General features: G+C 47.3%; 2 non-coding genes across 2 annotated transcripts; one reads left to right on the top strand and one right to left on the bottom strand.

Moving 5' to 3' along the window:
- Positions 1-13,015: 13,015 nt before the first annotated feature.
- Positions 13,016-13,098, top strand: TRNAL-CAG (transfer RNA leucine (anticodon CAG)). The gene has a single exon. It is a non-coding gene; the product is annotated as a tRNA-Leu (tRNA).
- A 285-nt stretch (positions 13,099-13,383) lies between these two features.
- On the bottom strand, positions 13,384-13,466 carry TRNAL-CAG (transfer RNA leucine (anticodon CAG)). The gene has a single exon. It is a non-coding gene; the product is annotated as a tRNA-Leu (tRNA).
- Between the last annotated feature and the right edge of the window lie 8,297 nt (positions 13,467-21,763).

Genomic DNA, 21,763 nt, shown 5'->3' with positions numbered 1-21,763 from the left:
CTTCTTAAGAAACTGCCAAACTTCTCCCAACTGAACGTTATCATCTTACATTTCCACCATCAATTTATGAGGGTTCTAGTTTCTTGCTAACACTTGCTATTATCTGTCTTTTTTTATTACGGTAATTCTTGAGGTACAAATTGGTATCTCATTGTGGTTTATATTGAACTAATGACTAAAGGTGTTGAACACCTTATCATATGCTTACTGGATGCTCATATGGCTTCTTCAGGGAATATCTATTCAGTTATTTTCCCTGATTTTTTTTATTTTTATTTTTTAATTTTATTTTTTATTTTTTAAAATTTACATCCCAATTAGCATATAGTGCAACAATGATTTCAGGAGTAGATTCCTTAGTGCCCCTTCCCCATTGAGCCCATCCCTCCTCCCACAACCCCTCCAGCAACCCTCAGTTTGTTCTCCATATTTATGAGTCTCTTCTGTTTTGTCCCCCTCCCTGTTTTTATATTATTTTTGTTTCCCTTCCCTTATGTGTCTCTTCAAGTCCTCGTATGAGTGAAGTCATATGATTTTTGTCTTTCTCTGACTAATTTCGCTGAGCATAATACCCTCCAGTTCCATCCACGTAGTTGTAAATGACAAGATTTCATTCTTTTTGATTGCTGAGTAATACTCCATTGTATGTATATACCACATCTTCTTTATCCATTCAGCCATCGAGGGACATTTGGGCTCTTTCCATACTTCGGCTGTTGTTGATAGTGCTGCTAGAAACATGGGGGTGCATGTGTCCCTTCGGAACAGCACACCTGTATCCTGTGGATAAATGCCTAGTAGTGCAATTGCTGGGTCGTAGGGTAGTTCTCTTTTTAGTTCTTTGAGGAACCTCGATACTGTTTTCCAGAGTGGCTGCACCAGCTTGCATTCCCATATTTTCCCTAATTTTTTAAAAGATTTTCATTTTAAGTAATCTCTACACCCAAGGTGGCACTCAAACCCACAACCTCAAGATCAAGACTCACATGGTCTACTGACTGAGCCAGACAGGAGCCCCTGTTTTGCCTGTATTTAAATTGGGTTACTTTTCTTCCTGTTTCAGAGTCATAAGTGTTCTACAAAGTATTCTGTACACCTTTAAGCACATACAGAATTTGTGAATGTTTTCTTCTAGTGATTAGATTTTCTTAATGGTGACTCATAAAGTATTACATTTTGATGAAATCCAGTTAATTAATTTTTTAATTTTATGAATTGTGTTTTTGCTGTCACATCTAAGAAACCTTTGCCTAACCCAAGGTCACAGAGATTTTCTCCTAAATGCTTTACAGTTTTAACTCTACATTTTGGTCTCTGATCCATTTGGGGTTAAATTTTGTGACTGGTTTGCTACAGGGGGCCCAATATCATTCTTTTGCATGTGTGTATCCAGTTGTCCCAACTCCACTTGCTGAACAGACTAATCTTTTTCCATTGAATTACCTTGGCTCCTTTGTTGAAAATCAACTGACCATAAATTTAAGCGTTTATTTCTGGGCTCTCACTTCTATTCCATTGATCTACATGTCTCTCCTTACTCAGTCCCACACTCTTCTTTATTATCGTTGATTTACAGAAAGTTTAGAAATTGGGAAGTTATGCCCTCTGACTTTATTATTCTTTTTCAAGATTGCTTTCACTAATCTAGGCCATTTGTCTTTTAATATACCTTTTAGAAACAGCTATTCAATTTCTGCCAAAAAAAAAAAAAAGAAGGAAAAGAAAGAAAAAGAATTTGAATTTAGTAAGAATTGAGTTGGATCTATAGGTCAAATAGAAGAGAAATTGCCTATTGAATATGTCCTCCAACCCATAGACATAGAATGTCTATTTATTTAGATTTCTTTCATTTCTCTTGGCAAAGACTTATAATATTCACTGTACAAATCTTCTTACACTGTGTTGTTAAATTTATCCCAAAGTATTTTATTCTTTTTGGTACTGTTGTGAATGGAATTGTTTTCCTAATTTTATTATTGGATTATTCATGAGTAGTATATAGAAATATAGTTGATTTTTACATATTGCTCTTCCAGTCTACAATCTTACAGCATTACTTTTGTTTCCAGTAGGGTTTCTAGTGGGGTTTGTTTGTTTGTTTGTTTGCTTGTTTGGGTTTTTTGTTTGCTTGTTTTTTGCTAGTTCCCTGAAATGTTTCTGTGTATATAATCATGTCATCTACAAATGGGGATAATTTACTTCTTCCTTTCCAATCTGGATACGTTTTATTTCTCTCTGTTGCTTAATTTTCTGGCTAGCACCTCTAACCCGTTGTCAAATAAAGGAGGACAGAGCAGAAATCCTTGTCTTGTTCTTGATCAGCGGGGGAACATATCCAGTCTTTCATCATTAAGTGTGATGTTAGCTGTGGGCTTCTCATAGATGCCCTTTATCAAGCTAAGGAAGTTCCCATGTATTCTTGTGTTGAGTTGGTGTGTGTGTGTGTGTGTGTGTGCTTTTTTTTTTTAATCACAAAGGGGCATTGCATTTTTTCAAATTCTCACCTTTTGTAAATGTAGTGCCTGTTAAATTTTTTAAAAATATGTATAATGAGGGGAACTTGGGTGGCTCAGCCAGTTAAGCATCTGACTTCAGCTCAGGTCATGATCTCACGGGTTCGTGGATTCGAGTACCACATGGGGCTCTGTGCCGGCAGTACGGATGGAGTCTGCTTCAGATCCTCTATTTCCCCTTCTCTCTGCCCCTCCTCCCACCTCTCTCTCAAAAATAAAAACATTAAAAATATTTTAATGTGTATGATGTAAAAAATGTGTAAAGTATTGAAATTCATCATTCTGGCATGTTTACAATGATAAAGGGGCGCCTGGGTGGCTTAGTCAGTTAAGTGTCCGACTTCGGCTCAGGTCATGATCTCCCAGTCCATGAGCTCGAGTCCTGCGTCGCGTTCTGTGCTGACAGCTCAGAGCCTGGAGCCTGCTTCGGATTCTGTGTCTCCCTTGCTCTCTACCCCTCCCCCACTCACACTCTGTCTCTCAAAAATGAATAAATGTGAAAAAAAAAGTCTTAATAATATAACAGTGACCGCAGTTTTAATTTCCTTGTAACACACTGAGGTTCAAAGAAGAAAACCCCCAAAGGGTAGGATGTCTGGCCAGAGACTTCCGGATGTCTGCAGGAAGAAGAGGGGGAGACAGAAAGAAAAGCATATATGGTTGGAAAATTCAATCCTTATCAGGAAAGGTACGAAAAGGATAGTGAAAGCTTTCTTCCTGCCCAGAGGTAATCTCTGATAATAGCCTTCTGTGATTCATTGCTTTGGGGGGGAGGGGGAACATGCGGGAGATGAAAACAAAACCAATTATGAAAGGAAGAAATAGAAAACTGGCCTGTGAACCCAAGTTCCCGTTTCATTTAACCCCTTATGTCTTGTAGGACCTGTTTCGGCAAGTCCTGGTCTCCATTCTCCTTGGCCAGGAATGCAAGCCTGGAGGCCTCCTGGAAGCAACATTCCTGTCTTCCAAAAGTTAGACCGTGACATCCCCAGCTGGCTCCTGGCGAAAGGGAGGCCACCTAGGGCCTGCCCAGCCTCAGGTCCTGTCCCCTGGCAAATAACTTCTCTCCCTGGCTGTGGCCACTATGGTCATCTCTCAGCAGAACCACAAGCATCTCCCTGGCCAGACTGAAAAAGGTAGTGAGGGGTCTCCAGAGCACAAATGCCTTTTCCCAATATCTTTTTTATGACAAAACGAATTCACGCTCATGGTTAGAAAGTCCGGGGGCACAGAGAATGGGCACCCCTTTCTCATCACCTCTCCCCAGAGCAAGCCTGAGCTACCAGGTTTCTTGGCATCCCCCCAGAGTCGTCTGTCAGTCACCCCTGGGAGGCAATAAGGGTAATGATCCCATCCTATAGATGAGGAAACCGAGAATTGAAGGGGAGAAGAAACCGTTGAGGCCACACAGCTGAAAAGTGGCAAAGTTGGGATTTGAACTTGACTCTCCTGCCCTCAAGTCTCCAAATTGCCATGAGTCTATCAGACGTGTAAGCCCTGAATGGCTCCATCCCAAGTTTATAGTGCTTCTTTGCACATGCCTTGTCCCACACATACAGGCAAATCCTCACCCTGGCACACCCAGTGACTCAGCCTGCCGCACAAAAATGCCTCCCACACACATACTGGCCCAGCAGGGTGCCCTCACCCCCACAGACACACATCCGTCTCTAAACACACTTAATCACACATGTGCACATTGCATAAACACTGACACACATGTTCTCACACCCAGAGACACACACTTCTACGCACCCTAGTCACAGACGCTGGCACAACCCCATCGTCACCAGACTCCTAGAGCCGGTCCAGACCCCACCCTAGAGAGGCCACATTCCCCTCCTGGCCAAGCTGCCTTCAAAGGTTCTACCTTCTATCCCATCAAATTCCAGTTGCTGTCTTCTAAACCAGCTCTCGTGCCAGCGGATGCCTCCCGTCCGCAGCCAGAGCTGGGCACCCTACCCCTTCCCCTTCTGGCCAAGATTCTATGGCTCTTGTCCTCACCCCTCAGCCCTGGTAGCTCACGGAGTTTCTAGCTCGTGGAGTTTCCACCTCCTGGGGTTTATGGGCACAGATATCTTGAAGGGGACCTTGGCTGAAAGACACAAATCCCAGGCTGGAGGTGGAAGCCCAAGCCTGGTGATCTTTGTCTTCTCCAGCTGCCCGGTGTCACAGAATGTTTCTGAATCCCTTGCCTCAGTTTCCCTCAGTAGTTCTCAAAGGGTAGAAACCTGCACAGTCTAACTTGAAGATCCCTGTAAACATGCCTCCTTAAGGCAACAGGGACATGAAATAGACTTTATGGAAACACACACTCCTGCCCCCACACCTATTTGGGGCCCCCAGGGCTGGCGCAGAGTGGGTACTCAACCGGGGCACCAACTAGGTGGAGAAAGGAATGTTCCAGATATTAGGAGAGAATCGCTTCCTCCATAATATAATCTCAGGGATTAGAACCCAAGGACTGAGGTCTTCAGTGGGGGTGCTGTAAATATCTGGGGAAAAGACTCTGAATGTAGGATTTATCCATTCATTTGCTCAATTAATAAATATTTCTGGAGGACTTACAAGGTGCTGGGTGCTGGGGATCAGTGGGGGATGAAGAGCCCAGACAGGCCCTGCCCATATGCAGTGTGGGGGTCTGGTGGGGACGCATGCGGCCTGAGGGGTTCACACACACACACACACACACACACACACACACACACTCGTACATAACTATACACCCTGCTGTGGTTCTGGTGCAGACAGGGGAGCTGACCCAGGCTGGAGCTCAGCTTTCCAGGGGGAGGGGATGTCCAGTGGGGAGCTGAGGACCAGGTGAAGGCACTGAGCTCCTCAACAGCGCTGAATCTTTTTCAGAACGCCTGACCTGGAAAAATATTGCATCAGGACCCGCCTCTTTTTTATTGGGAGCTTCATAAACCAAGACACTTGCTGTATGTACCTGCTGAAACCTTTGGAGAACACAAGAGGGGTCAGTAATACGTCTTTTCGTTTTCGTCGTTGCTGTTGTTGTTGTTTTAGAATGAGAAGTAATTGTCATGACTTTTTTCTTTTGCATGGCAAAAGCAGTGAATTGGGGGGACATGGCTCCTCCAAGGAGTCTCTGGCTAGAGGACGGGGCACCCCGATTTTGTACTACTCCATAATGACTCCTGGGACCCCGAGAGTCCATCTGGCACTTGCCCAGGCCCCTGCTGGCTGGCACATCATCTGTTGAGGTCCCCAGGACGAGAGTATTTTTTCTAGAATCTGGATGCCAGCAAAGAAAAGCACTGCAGGAACCAGGAAAAAAACACAGTGTTTCTATTTCCTAGATAAAACAGAAATTGTGAGGCACAGTAATAGCTCAGGAAAACCTGCCAGCTATTTGAGGATGAACGAATTTCTGGAAAGAAATGTTAAAACTCTGACTGGCTCCACGCTGATGGGAAAGGCTTTGCAGCTGCTGGTTTCTGTCTCCCCTCCACCCCTGCCCAGAAGTGGGGCCCCTCTTCCCCTCCCTGGATGGGCATGGGCATCGGATATAGCCTGCAATTCTGGGTCCCAGCATTTCGGGGCCAACCAACTCTACACAGCTAGGGACACGGCAGCACCAGCCCTGGGTCCTCATGACGCACAGAAAAAATGTATGGTGGCTGGAGGGAAAGTGGAATGTTCGTCCCTTTGTACTGCCCTCTCCCCAAGATCCCCTGCTTCCCTGGAGGAACCCGTGGCCCGTCTTAACCCTCGGTTCTCCTCAGACCCATCTCATCTGCGTTCAACTCTCAGGCCTTCACTCATGCTGTGCCCCCTGCCTGGGACGTCCTCCCCTTCCCCTCCATCCCTGCAGGTCAGACCTGTCCTTCTTTGCCTATCTTCTCTTTGACACCTTTGGAGCTTTTCCAACACTGCACAGTTTCCTTGGGTAGGCTCTGATCTCCTGCTTCCTGAGGTTTTGCTGGTGAGTCACGAGGCCAGCGCCGTATGATAGAAATACAACGTGAGATGCATAGACAATTAAATTTTCCCAGTAGCAACACTGAAAAAGTAAACGCAAACTGTTGAAATAAATTTTAATAGTGTTTTTTGTTTAGTAAAACACAGCCAAAACATTCTCTTCTACAAGTCATCAATATTATAAATTAATAATAAAGTCATTTCCACTTCTTTTCCTCCTTTCTTTGAAATCCAGTTTGTAGATTACATTTAAGGCCCATCTCAATCCAGTGTGGCCGCATTCCCAATGCTCAGTAACGAGCTTGTGACCACCATATTGGCCAGTAGAGAGATATAGGCTGTATTCATCTTTGGGTTACACGTGGCAAAAGTTGACATTGAAGTGGCTTAAGTGAAAAGAGGCATTAGCTCATGAAACTGAAAAGGCCAGGCATGGGCGGCTTCAGGCACGGCTAGATCCAGGTTGGTAGCAGAAGACTGGAGTGGAGAGGAAGAGGGGCGGGCAGGGGGAGGAGGAAGTAGCCAGAGTGGGGGTTGGATTGAATTCAAAGGGGCTCCCAGAGAGTACTGGGGCATCAGGTAGAACAAGAAAGCCAGAATCTAGTCCTGCGGAGATATTCAAAAGATTTAGTGACTAGGATGGCACCTGCCAACGAGGACAGATAACAGCCTTTGTGCTGCAGCGGGCGGGGTTGGTCAACTGTGGGAATCAGGAGTGAGGAGGGGCCGAGGAGGTGGTGAGGACACAGGGCAGCCCTGTTAACCGACCAGTACCGCAGTAGCTTACTCCATCACGCGGATGTGGGCATGGGGAGTATACAGGAGACTAGCCAGTGGTCTAGACTTCACACACTACGTGTCCCCTCACCACTAAACTAAGCACTCGGCCAGTCCTGAGAGAAAGCCCTGGGCTGGGGTTGAGGGCGGGGAGGTAAGCAGAATACAAAATCTTTTATCTGAAAGAGGAAGAGCAGATGGGGCCTGTGAGGGGGCCTGGAGGTCCCTGAGTACCAGATGGGCCAAATAGGCTGATGTGCCCATGCAGAGGGCTGGACATACTGGTCAGAGATGAAGGCTGCAGGAGCAGGCAAGGGTCGTGGATGGCCTCACCTGGGGAGGCATCCTGGGCTCCACCTGAGAGGGACAGAAAACTGGTTTGAGGAACCCAGGGAATTTACTCATCCGTCCGTCCATCCATCCATCCATTTGTCCATTCATCCACTCATGCAATACTTCTTTGTCAAGCTCCTGCTGGGAATAACTGGTGAACAAGATGGCCAAGGTTACTGCCTTTACAGAGCATAGACCCTGGTAGGAGAGAAGCACGATCATCAAATAAGCCAGCAAGTGAGCCCAGTGGCTTTGCATCTGTAAGGCGGAGGCCAGATGGAAAGCGAGTGGGAGATAAGGCGTGGGGCCACTTCAGCCAGGATACAGCAGAGCTGACATGGGAAAGACAGAAGGAACCAGTCCTGCATACGCTGGAGGGAAATGACTCCACACAGAGGAAATACCAGGGCAAAGGCCCCAGGAGGGCACAGGCTTTGTGTGTTAGAGAAACAGAAAGATGGGGTAGGGGTTGGAGGTGGCAGGTGGGGTTGGAGAGGAGAGCAAGGCTGGCTCATATGGGGCAGTCAGGGGCTGCTGTGCTTGTGGGGAGGGCACTGCGGACCGTCTTTCCGCAAAGTCAAGTTTGGCAGCTGAAAACTTGCCCCACAATATTCACCAGGGGCAAGAAAGGGTACAGGACTTTCTTTTTCTGGGCTAACACGCAAAGCGTGTATTCTATTCCAAGCACTCTCCCCGCTCAGCATGCGTGAACCCTTTCAGCTTTCCAACAGCCCTTTGAGGCAGATACCATTCCTAAATCCATTTTACACACAGGGAAATTGAGGAACTGAGAGGAACAGAGAAGCTAAGTGACTCCCCTGTGGTCACAGAGCTGGCAAAGGGCAGAAGCAGGATTTGGATTCAGATGGTTCTAGAGTCCAAACACATACACACATTCGGCCATGCTGCCTCGAGTTAAAATTGGCTCTGTACCCCTTGCTTATGGTAAGCTACAGGGCCTCCCTCATCCATGGGGTTCTCTTTCTAGGGTGACCAAAGGCTTTGGGGGCATGATATGTAGTCCAGAGAACTTGGAAGTGAGCTTGTGGCCTTCGGTCCATTCTGGTCACCACCGTCCACGCGATTCGTTCAAAATCGGGGAACTGGGCCGTCCACCTCTCTCCATGTCACGGGTGGACCTGGGTGGACGGAGCTTTTCCTGCTTCATCCACTGCACCCCTGGGTTTCCCACTCTGTAAGCCAAGACGCCCAACCCAGGGCCTTGGCAGGGCTTCAGTGCTGGCGCCTGGTGATTTCTGTCTCCCCACCTTGGCCAAGGAAACCAGAGCCTGGACACAAAAACTTGGCCATGCTGCTGAGACTGGCTTGCTGGGCAAATCCTACCCTTTCTTTTAAGTCTCTTTCAATAATAAAAACAGGAGTAAAAATAACATCACAAAGTCCAGCTGGCCAAACTTCATGGTTTTTGTTTTGTTTTGTTTTTTGGTTTTGTTTCCTAAAGGAGACAATGTAGAGAAAGCACCTATCACAGGCCCAGGCCCAGGATGGTTCTCAAGAAAGGGGTATTGAGCCAGAAGAATCAGGCTCTACTTACCAGCTGTCAGACTCTGAGTAAGTTACTTGGCCTCTCTGAGCCTCGTTTTCCTTATCTGTAAAATGGGAGCAAAGACAGCCTGTGTCGTGGTGTTGTTATGAACACCAAGTGAAATAATGGACGTAAAAAAGGCATTCACTAAAACTCAGCTTCCTGCCACCCTTTCTCCACGCAGAGGTGGTGATGGGTGCCAAGGTCACAGGGATGTTAGGATCCCCCTTTCGGGCCCCTCGGCTGGCTGAGCACCAGCTTGTCACTTGGCGGTCTGACTTCATCCGCACTTTGGGGCTGGGCACAGGGGGAGCCATGCTGGGGCGTCCCCACCACCGGTAGACTTTCCAGGCTGAGGTCAGGGGACTTTCCTCTTCCAAGCTGGACAAATGCCCAGAGGGGGCCTGGGGGAGGCCTGTCCCTCTAGGGTCCACTGTTGATGCCAAGACTGGTGATAAGTGGAAAATGAGAAAAACAGGAACTCTCTTTTCCCATTTTTGGTCTTGGGGGCCTGAGGCTGGAATGGGATCCTGAGAAGCTTCCTCCAGGCCAGCAGTCTGGTACCCGAGAGGTGTTGAGGGAGGAGGGCCGACCATCTAGCCCAACCCAGGAGACGGTGCTGAGTGGAGCTCCAGTACTGACCCCCATCGAGCCAGCACTTTCCTCCAGCCAGGCCAGGAGGGCAGCAGGCAGAGCGGGGCTGGCTTGGGCTGTAGCTCTGGCCTGCCTGGTTTCTTATCTCTAAAATGATGTGTAAGGCATGAGGGGAAGGTTCCAGAGCACCTTAGCAAGTCACTCAGAATGTCTGAGCCTTAACTCCTTGCAAAATGGAGCAGGAGTGGGGAGTCAGCAGCACTTGTCTTAAAGAGAAGTTGTGAGTGGCTGGTAACCTGGCCCCTCTATGGCCTTAGTGACTTTCTGTCCTATCCCAGCATCCCCTCTCTCCACATCTGCACCCAGTGCACACACCAGCCAGCCAGTGGGGCTTGTCCTTTTTTATTACCAAAACACATCTTGAATCTTGAATTCAGCCACCTTTTGCAATCGCCCCTTCCCCGGTCTAGCCATCCCCATCTCTCACGGCCTTGGGCTCTGATTTTTCTCTTGGCCTCTCACATCCACCCTCCACATAGCTGCCAAAGGGATCGTTTTCAAAGGCTAACTGGATCCAGTCACCTACTCCCCTGCTTAAAGTACTCCAGTGACAACGATGCTATCACACACAGAAGAAAATCCAAATTCCCCCCCCCCCCCCCCCCGCCCCGGGCATCCAGCCCTGTGTGATATGGACTTCAGCCTCCTCCCACCCTTATCCCTGCCCCACTGGCTTGCTGCCTCTCCAACAGACCACACTTCTCCCTGCCTCAGGGCCTTTGCACTGGCTATGCATTCCACCTAGAAGGCCACCGGCTTTGATTTTGCTTGTCTCTCCCTTTTGAACTGTGTCACCTCCTCAGAGAGGTCCTCCCTGACCACTCTTCCTATGAGAGCCCCTGGGCATTCTTGATCATTGTTAAAGGGGACTTCTTAAAGGTAATACCATGATTCTCATAGAAATGTAAAATGGGGGACACCTGAGTGGCTCAGTCAGCTAAGCAGCCAATTCTTGGTTTGGGCTCGGGTCATGATCTCATGGTTTGTGAGTTTGAGCCCCATATCAGGCTCAAAGCTGCCAGTGTGGAGCCTTCTTGGGGTGTTCTCTCTCCCTCTCTCTCTGCCCCTCCCCCACTCGCTCTCTTTCTTTCAAAAACAAATAAATAAACGTTATATTAAAAAAAGAAATATAAAATGAACACAAGTCAGATGTCATGGAATGCATTAATTTATGAGAAAACCAGAAGGCGTTAGAACTGGTTCTAAGGAGAATTCAAAGACACGTGTATATTGGCAATCAGGAATGATGAAATGAATTTATAAACAGATGCATAGGGGCACCTGGGTGGCCCAATTGGCTAAGCATCCAGCTCTTGATCTCAACTTGGGGCATGATTTCTAGTTTCGTGAGATTGAACCCCATGTTGAGCTCTGTGCTGAGAGCGGGGAGCCCGCTTGGGATTCTCTCCCCCCCCCCCGTCCCCCGCCTCACTCATTCTTGCATTCTGTCTCTCTCTCTGTTTCAGAATAAGTAAATAAATCAATAAATGGATACATGGCCAATATCCAGCGGGCAATATTTAATTGCATTCCACCCCAACAAAATCCACTTGTGTTTCTGTGGATGAGATTCGAGTAAGGAAAGGTAATGAAAGGTGCAGGCGCCTATCGAATCAGATGGCCAGGATTGGTGCTCCAGAGAGTTCCTTGGTTATCTTACAGGTTTCCTGACTTTCTGGCACTTACCAGCACCTGACCTTCTTTGCTGTTTGCCGTTCATCTCGAGGGCAGAAACTGTGTTTTGTAACACCATCTGCAAGCACATAGCAAGTGCTCGGCAAATGTTTGTTTCCAGTGTCCAGGGTAATTTGTATTTCAGGAGAAGATACAAAAGAGGTCATTGCTGAGCCTAAAGAAATAAATTCTGACAGCCAAGGAGGAGGGGGCATTTGTGGGAAGGAAAGGGCGCCTGCAGGTTCATCACTCGTTAAATAACCAAGACCTCTGCGCACCCAGAAGCCTCAGCACCTCTTGGCAGCCCAAGCCCTGAGGGTCCCCAAAGGGACCTGACCCGGAGTTGGTAGGGAAAGTTCTCTGGCTGAGGCTGTTCTGTGATACCATGTCAGGTAAGTCAGAGGGCATGAGGGGCGAAAGTGACTCCACCACGCACATTAGGGTCTGTCTCCTGGACTCTAGGGTCGACCCCCAGAAGTCGCCCTCAGGCGCTCTCTTTCACGTTACACAGCAAGTCAGTGGCCCAGCCACGCCAGAACCTCTGTCTCCTGTGCCCTCATTCTGCCCGTCTTTCTTTCGGAGATGCATCTTCTCCAGGGCTTCTGGGGAGCCTGGAAATGGGGGCGTATGAGATCCTGCGAGAGGGGAGGTGCCTTTTTGCCTCCCGGAAATCCCGCGGAGAAAGGCGCCTTCGAGGCGCCTAAATCTTCTGATCCCGGGACAGAGGCGGGTGCGTGCCTGAATCTGGGGTTATGGCAGGAGGGGGCGGAAGGTGCTGCGGGGGCGGGCGGGGAGGGGTCCGGATCTGCTTCCCGCAGAGGCGGGGTGAGGATGCGGGTGAGAGGCGGCTGCTGGGGAGGAAAAGTGAATCACAAAATGACAGAATGCAGGAAGGAGGAGGCGAGGTAAGGATGAACCCACGGACATTCCCTGCGCGCCCACTGTGTGCCAAACACGGTTTGGGCTCTAAGGACACGGTCAGGGAACAGAGCGTATCCGGTTGTGCCCTGCAGGACGCGGTCTCACCCCGAGCCTGAATAAATGGCTTTAACACGCATATAAATGTGAGGTTGCGGTTCCAACAAACGTTTGGAAGGAGAACGCGAGGTGCTTGCGATTAGACCTTGAAATACCCGGGTTTCACCTGGTAGGGGCGCCAGCAGAGATCTACATAAGCCAGTTCGGGAATGTGGGCTTGACTGCCTCGTGCAGGAAATGCACAGGAAGTGTATGCAGAAATGCAAAGGTGCTCGAAGATATGCAAGTATCAAAGCCGACATGAATCGTAAATGAATGCACGCATGCATAATGAGTACGTGTCCGAGACACGAATGCCTGGGGGCCAAAGTGACAGTCCTCGATTCTCCAGCACGCTGCGCGCGCCCTCTGCTGCCACCAACGCGCCTCGCTCCGCCCTTTCTCGTCCCATTTCGTCCCTCCCCTTTGAGCCAGAGCGCTTTTCTTTCCAGGTCTTCCCAGCACCCGGCGTAAAACAAAGCCCGGGCCGGTTGCTCGCTACGCATGCGCACAGTAGAACTATTCCGAAGAGGTTTGCCTGCAAAGCAGCGCCCGAGCAGTCAGGATGGCCGAGCGGTCTAAGGCGCTGCGTTCAGGTCGCAGTCTCCCCTGGAGGCGTGGGTTCGAATCCCACTCCTGACAAGTGCTGTTTTGTTTTTCACCAACAGCTGCAAGTCAGTTTTGTTTTCCACGAACAGCCGCAAATCAACTTGGGAATACGTTACACCTTTGGGTATTCTTTTCCTCTCCTTACAAAACAAGTATTTCCTTCCTAACAGGCATTTTCTTCTTAGTGACATTCATTTGGTTTTGGATTGTAAAAAGAAAGCCCCGACGCGTGCCGCAGAGCCCTTTCTAGTGTGGTCAGATACACCTTTCTCTAACGTTGTCTAACGTTGCAGAAAGAAAACAGCAAAAGGGTAGGATTGTCAGAAGTGGGATTCGAACCCACGCCTCCAGGGGAGACTGCGACCTGAACGCAGCGCCTTAGACCGCTCGGCCATCCTGACTTCCTGCCAGTGTCCTACAAAGATTCACAGTAGTTGCCATTTCCGTGCCACGTGGTTCGAGAACCCGCAAGTTGTTTTAGGGTAGCTGGCAGCCCCAGGTCCTGCCGCACTGCTCCAGGCGTCCACAGGTTAAAACAAAAAACAAAACAAAAAGCCCCAAAACCCACCCCTGTTGCCGAGACTCGCTGTTATCCTTGAATTTCTTCCGTCTTTTTTCTATGTATGGAAACTGTGTAGCCTGGGAAATCAGTTTCCCTTGCCATCCCTAGAAAATATCCGTAAAAATAAACACAATGGAAACAAAACTATATTGTTAAATTCTAGCCATTCGCCAATGCTCGGAACCTGAAAATGTGACGTGTATTTAACGACTGATACTATCGGTCGCCAGGGTCAGGACTATTGTTGGGCCCCTGAGGGTAGTGGGGAGGGGATTTAGACGATTCTTTTTGGAAGGGAGGTGCTCTGCGAAGAACTTTGCCTTGAGCTCCTCAGGATTGGAAGCCGTGGAATCCCATTCCACGCGTGTTTAACTGGAGCCACAGCCAGAGAAATTTGGCTTTTATACCTTTTTAATAAACTGAACAAGGGAAAAGCCAGAGGCTGTTAAACTTGGAGAGGAGACGATTTATCTGTCTACAAAAGCCTGATGTGTACGAGGGATTGGGATTGTGTCCGTCCCTCCTTGCTCCAAGAGGGGGCAAGCAGGGGGTAGGTAGTTAGAGAGGAAGCTTTTCATAGAAGAAAGAGCTTGCTGGAAAGGAAACAGGCTGTGTAGATAGTGATAACCCCGTCAGTGGAGGCAATCAAGACAAGGCTGGACATCCACTTGGTGGAAAAGCTCAGTATAGGGCTCCACTCTGCTGGTGCAGAGCCTGCTTGGGATTCTCTCTCTCTCCCTCTCTCTCTAGCCCTTCCATGTGCTCCCTTTCTGTCTCAAAATAAATAAACTTTAAAATAAGAAATAAATAAAAATTTATGCGTTAACAAAATGTACTCCACATCCAGTGGGAAAATAGGGTTATTTATCTATAGATGGGTACTACTGTGGCATCTACAGACTGCTGTAGATGTGCCAATTTCCCATTGGGCAGAAGAAGAAGAAAAAAAGGACATTTGGGAGATAATGGAGATGGTGAAGCCCCCTGTCCTGGAGAAGAGGTCTTGGGAATGGTCCTGGAACTGCATGCAGGCTTGGTTGACAAGGATGAAGGGATAGGGACAACTCCCAGCAGCAGCACCCAGGGCCAGAGTCAGGAGAGGGACAGTATTGGCACCACCCCCACCCCTCCCATGGCTGGAGCTGGATCTTCCACCATCTAAAGGGAGGCTGAAGGAGATTAGCAGAGGTTTTCCTCCCCTCGGTTGCTTCTCCTATGTCACCTCCTCCAGGAAGCCTTCCCTGATGCTCCTTTCTCTTACCGAGGATTTTTGGCTTCCTCTGTGTTCCCGCAAGCTCTTAGGCAAACCCCTCCCGACAATGGAATTGGAATGGCCCGTCTAGGTATGTGTGCCTTCTCCTGTTTCTAAAACTGAGCTCTTCAAAAGGGCAGGGATTGCAAGAGTCTTTGCCACTGAAACCCTGGGGCCTAGGACACAAAAACGTGGAGAGGGAGATAAACGAGTGCAGATTGAAGAATGAATGAGACAACAAGATAGGGGTGTGCCCAGGCAGGAAGTCCTGGAAATGCCACCCCAGACCTCCTCGGGCAGCTGGCGCCTGGACAGAATGGGGTCACTCTGCCAGAGCCCTGGCCTGCCCCCATCGCCCAGGAATAGAAGCCATGCATCCTTGAACAAATAGTTAATCCAACGCCCTCTCTCTGGAGCTCTGGACCTCCCATCCCAAACAACCCCTGTTCCAATCCCAGTAGGCAGAAGGGCCCGGGCAGGGAAAATAACCAAACCTCCAGTCTGACCTTTGCCTCCGTCTGAGCCAATCAGTCACTGGCCCAGAGGTTGGCAGGGCCATGCCAGCACCCCACCCACTGCGTCCGTGCCTTGACTGTGTCCTTCAACAGAGACGCGCACACAAAGGGCGTCAGCCCAAACCACTCAGCGTCCTGATGTCTGCTCTTTGCTCTTGGTATCATCCACCTGGAATGCCTCCTCAAATTGCTCTTTTCAAGGCTCTTTTCAAACGGCACCTCCACCCTGAAGGCCCCACATCTTCTCTCTGTACCAGGAAGTTCAAGCCTAGTGGCATTTCATGGAAATGGGTCTTTGCTTCGAATTCGTAAAGCCCACCAACGCTGTTGGCTCTGATTTTCCGGCTCACCCCACTTCCAGCCTGCCCCTTGGATGTACCCAAAGAGGTTAGGAGATTGGAGAGTGACAGGAGGAACCATCTGGCCCCTGGTCACATAGGCTTACTGTGCAACTTGAGGTAACTCCTGTCCCTCCCTGAAATGGACAGATGTCCCAGTGGCGACGGGAGGGAGTTTGACTGGATCACTGCACTTCCCAAACTTTAGGCACTCGTTACCCGCTTTTTCCTTATCTGTATACCATTTGTGCATGTTAACAAAACCTTTTTTTTTTTTTTTTTTTAATGTTTATTTATTTTTGAGAGAGAGAGGGAGACAGAGGATCCTAAACAGGCTCTGCACCATCAGCACAGAGCCCAACGCGGGGCTCGAACTCACGAACCACAAGACCGTTACCTGAGACGAAGTTGGACACTTAACTGACTGAAACACCCAGGCACCCCAACAAAAACATTTTAATTGTAGTAAGATACATATAGGGGCGCCGAGGTGGCTCAGTCAGATAAGCATCAGACTTGATTTCAGCTCAGGTCCTGATCTCACAGTTCATGAGATCAAGCCCCACGTGGCTATTGCAACTCTCACCCCATTCCATTTCCAGAACTTTTTTGTCTGCCCCAAGTGAGACTCTGTCCCCATTAAACATTAACTCCCAATCCTCACTTTCTGCACCTCTTTGCCACCACTGTCCCACTTTCTGTTCCTGTGACTGTGACTCTTCATAGAAGTGGAATCAAACGGTAGATGTCCCTGTGACTGGCTTGTGTCACTTAGGATAATGTCTTCGAAGTTCATGCTATAACATGGGTCTGAATGTTACTCATTTTTCAGGCTGAATAACATTCCGTTGTATGGACATACGCATTTGTTTGTGCATCCATCCATCGGCGGACACTTGGGAGGCTTCTTCCTTTGGTGGTTGTGACTCATGCTGCTGTGAGCATGGGTGTACGAATATCTCGTCCAGACCCTGCTTTCACTTCTTTTGGACGTATACCCACAAGTGGAATTGCTGAATCATATGGTCATTCTGGGTTTTGTTTTTCTAACGCTAATTTAATTTTGAGAGCAAGAGAGAGATAGAGAGGGTGCACGTGGAAGAGGGGCAGAGAGAGAGGGGACGGAGAGAATCCCGAGCAGGTTCCTTGCTGTCAGCAAAGAGCCAGACGCAGGGCTCAAACTCACGAACCCGTGAGCGCATGACCTGAGCGGAAATCAAGAGGACACTTAACTGACTGAGCCACCCAGGCGCCTCCCAGTAGTTCTGTTTTTAATTTTTTGAGAAACCATCCTACTGTTTCCCACAACAGCTTCATCATTTTTGCATTCCTACCACCAGGGCACGAGGGTTCTAATTCCCCACATCCTGGCCAACCCTTGTTTTCTCTCTTGATTGCTTGTTTGTTTTTAATAGCAGTCATCCTAATGAATGTGAGGTGATATCTCATTGTGGTTTTGATTTGCATTTCCTTAATGATTAGTGATGTTGAGCATCTTTCTTTTTTATTTTTTAAATGCTTATTTATTTTTGAGAGAGAGACAGAGCATGAGTGGGGGAGGGGCAGAGAGAGACGGAGTCACAGAATCCAAAGCAGGGTCTAGGCTCTGAGCTGTCAGCACAGAGCTCGACTTGGGGCTTGAACCCATGAACCGTGAGATCATGACCTGAGCAGAAGTTAGAGGCTTAACCGACTGAGCCACCCAGGCGCCCCGGGGGCATCTTTTCATACGCTTGTTGGCCATGCGTGTATCTTCTTTGGAGAAATGTCTATTCAAGTCCTTTGTCCAGTTTTTGTTTTTTGTTTTTTTTAGTTCATTGTTGAGATTGAGTTGTAGGGGGTTCTTTGTATAGTGAGTTAATTAACCCCTTGAGTCAGATATATGGTTGGCAAATATTTTCCCCCAATCCATACGTTGGTCGCCTTTTCACATATTGTGTCCTTTGATGCACAGAAAATTTAACTTTGATATAGTCCGGTGTATTTGTTTTTACTTTTGTTGCCTGTGCTTTTTGGCATGGTTCCCTAGAAATCATTGCCAAATCCAGTGTCATGAAGATTCCCCCCCCCCCCCATGTTTTCTTCTATAGTTTTAGAGTTAATTTTTAGGTCTTTGATTCACTGGAGTTAATTTTCATAGATGGTGTAAGGTAAGGGTCTAACTTCATTGTTTTGTGTGTGTATACTTTTCCCAGCAACATTTGTTGAAAGACTGCCCTTCTCCCAGTGAATGGTCTCGACACCCTTGGCAAAACCACTTGACCATATATGCAAGGGTTTTTGTGCACTTTTCAAAAACTAAATATTTTCTTGGAATGGCCTCATTTTAAAACTAATTAATGTGTTACGGGAAGAAACTTATAATACGGCTAGAATAGAAAACCCACCTCATTACCCAGAAATGGAAGGTTACAGTAAAAGTAAGCACAATGGGAACCAAACCACTGTCATTAAATTGTAGCCAGAATCTTTACTCACTGAAAAGAATGAACAGAATGAGGTGTTGAAGACCTATCAGCACCAAGGGAGGTTTTCTCCTCGGCGTAATCAGATTGATAGCAAAGTTAAAAACAGAGTGCATGTAATGAAGCATCATAGATGTTTGATGGCTGCCCTGGACCATTGCCCCTCAGGATCCCTGCTGGTCATGAGAAGCCTTAGACATTGATTCTAGTTCTGCTGATGTCTCTAATTCAACCGGTGACCCCGGGCAAGTTTCTGCCCTTTTTCCAGCTGGTGTACTCATCTGTAAAACCAATGATGACCAGCCACTTTGGAAAACAGTTTCGCAAATGTCTTGTAAAGTTAATAATACACATAACATATGCTCCAACAATTCTAGTCCTAGGTATTTACCCAAGAGGAATGAAAACATTTGTTCGCACAAAGAAACCCCGGGGGCCTGTGGCTGGCTCAGTCAGTGGAACGTGCGGCTCTTGATCTTGGAGTTGTGAGTTCAAGGCCCATGTTGGGGGTAGAGACTACTTAAAAATAAAATCTTAAAACCAAACAAACTAACAAACAAACAAATACAGCTTGCACTCATGCACATGTTCACAGCAGTTTTATTCATAGCTGCCCAAGCTGGAAAAAACCCCAAATGTCCAACAACTAGTGAATGGATAAAGATATTGTGGTATATCAATACAAGTGAATACATTCAGCATTAAAAAGAAACAATCTACTTAACCTATGCTCAACAGCACAGATGAATTTCAAAAGCTTTATGTTAACGGGACAGAGCTTTTCACCAAGGACTGCTGTATCAGCTTCCTCTGGCTGCTGTAACAAATTATCACAAACTTAATGGCTTAAAAACACACACACGCAGAAATTAAGGGGCGCCTGCGTGGCTCAGTCTAAGCATCCAACTCTCGGTTTTGTCTCAGTTCATGATCTCATAGTTTGAGTTTGAGCCCCTTGTCGGGCTCTGCACGGTCAGTGCAGAGCCTGCTTCAGATTTCTCTCTCCCTCTCTCTCTGCCCCTCCCCAACTTGCTCTCTCTCTCTCTCTCTCAGAACAAACAAACAAACATTAAAAGACATTTAAAAACCCACAAATCAAACACACACACACACACACACAAAGGTATTCTATTACAGTTCTAGAGTCCAAAATGAATCCTAGGAGGCTAGATCAAAGCGTCAGCAGGACTGGTTTCTTCTGGAGGCTGCAGGGATCCATTCTTTGCCTCTTGCATTCCTAAAAGCCACCTGCCTGCCTTTCTTGGCAGCTCCTGGCTGCACCACAGTGGTCTCTCTTTGCTCGCATTGCTTTCTCTTCTATTGTTATCAAATGTCCCTCTCTGCCACCGCTGTTGTCTTCTTCTTTTAAGTTTATTTATTTTTGAGGGTGGGGGAAGGGGGAGAGAGAGAGAGAGAGGGAGACACAGGATCTGAAGCAGGCTCTGTGCTGACAGTAGAGAACCCAATGCAGGGCTCGAACTCACGAACTGTGAGATCATGACCTGAGCCAAAATTGAACCCTTAACTGACTGAGCCACCCAGTTGCTCACTCACCACCCCCACCCCGCCTTTTTAAGTAATCTATGCCCAACTTGGGGCCTCGAACTCATGACCTGGAGATCAAGAGTCACCTGCTCCACAGACTGAGCTAGGCAGGTGACGCTACCTCCTCCTTATCAGTATACAGTACATTTATCACCCACCCAGATAATCTAGGATAATCTCATCTCAAAATCCTTAATCACACCTGCAGAGTCCCTTTTTGCTATACAGGGTAACATTCACAGGTTCTGGGGATCAAAATTGAACACCTTGGCAGGGGAGGCATTATTCAACCTGCCACAACTGTATAATGTAAGACTTCATTTATATGACATTCTAGAAGGCTCAAAAAAACAGTGACAGAAAACACATCAGTGGTTGTTTGGGGCCAGGGTGGAAGTCATAAAGGCAGTTTCTGGGGTGATCTATACTCTAATCTTTGTGGTCATTCCACGACTATCCACATTTGCCAAAATGCTACAGAGTGGGAGAATCGAAGTGGGAGAAAACAATAGCAACATATAAAAGTGACAAACAATGAGCATTCAGAGTATAAAAAGAGCTCAGAGCATTTGAAAGCACAAACAGGGCTGCGGTGTCAGAGGGGAGCACAGTAATCCACGGTCACTTCGGACACAACGGCAGAGCTCAGGGGGTTCCCTAAACCTCCCTCAGGTTCAATAATTCATTAGTTAGAAGGCAATGAAAGCAATGAAAGCAATGAAAACGGCTAGGCTCAGTTACAGTTTGTTGTCGCTAAAGGTTACAGATTAATATCAGCCAAGGGGAGGGCACACAGGGCTGATGGAATTGCTCTGGAATTAAAGAGCAGTAATGGTTCATTACAGTGAATATACTGAAACCCATGACTTGTATAATTTTTAAAAGGGTGCTTTTTAAGTTCTAAACATGGACTTTCCATTGTTCTCTCCCCAGGGAATCACGGATTCCATGCACTGTTTCCTCAGCACTGATGTGTAACTATTACCAATCAGGTACACTCACCACTTCGGTGTCCCAAATCTTTGTAGGCCCTTCATCATGGAGCCACAGTTGACTGACTTCCCGAATAGCTGATCTCAGTTTCCAGCTTTTCCAGGTAGAGCTAAATGAGCTGATATCCAGTTCCCTGACCCTAAACCACACTGTTAGAATGTCTGGTGTGGCCAGACCCCACCCTAAACAAAGAAGGACATTTCTATCAGGCATGACATTCCAGAGGTTTAGAGATTACCTCCCAGAAGCCAAGAGCAAAGACCAGACCTCTCTTTGGGCAAATTTATTTTATTTATTTATTTATTTATTATTTATTTATTTTGTTGAGGGGGGATGGGCAAAGGGGAAGGGAGAGAGAATCCAAAGCACACTCCAAGCTCCCCCGATGCGGACCTCGATCTCAGAACCCTGAGATCCTGACCTGAGCAGAAATCAAGAGTGGAAAGCTTAATCATCTGAGCCACCCAGGTGTCCCCGGGAAATTTTAAATTCCTTACTACACAAGGGCATAAGGTTCAAACCTTAAATTCAAGGAAAAAGAAATATGAATGGCCAGTAGGCTTAAGTAGGAACCCAGCCCCACTAGCTAAGTATTAGAAAATGCCAATGGAAACAAGAGACTTTTTTTTTTTTTTAATGCTCATCACGCATATTGGGGGCTGGGCAAATAGTCAAGCTCACTCTTAACAGGGGCGTCAACAAATATGGTCTTTTGTAGAATCTTCAAAAATTTGGCGGTATCTATCAAAAAATGTAAATACCCTCAATCTAGTGGTTTTGCTTTGAAGACTGGATCCATAGAAAATCTCACATATGAGGAAAGATGTGTAAATAAGGAGGCTTATATAATATTTCTTGTAATGAGGAGCTATTGGAAATCACCTATCAATTGGGGGGGAAGGGACAGGGAATTAGTAGCCACTTTATCAATATTACATGACATGTAAAAAGGTCAGTCTTCGTGTGACATTGAAATTTCCAAGATGTTAAGTGCAAGTCAAGTTTCAATATATATAGTAGAAACTTAT

The sequence above is a fragment of the Neofelis nebulosa genome, chromosome 17 (assembly GCF_028018385.1).
Source record: "Neofelis nebulosa isolate mNeoNeb1 chromosome 17, mNeoNeb1.pri, whole genome shotgun sequence".
Taxonomy (NCBI): Eukaryota; Metazoa; Chordata; class Mammalia; order Carnivora; family Felidae; genus Neofelis; species Neofelis nebulosa.
This window is presented reverse-complemented; position numbering and strand designations above follow the sequence as displayed.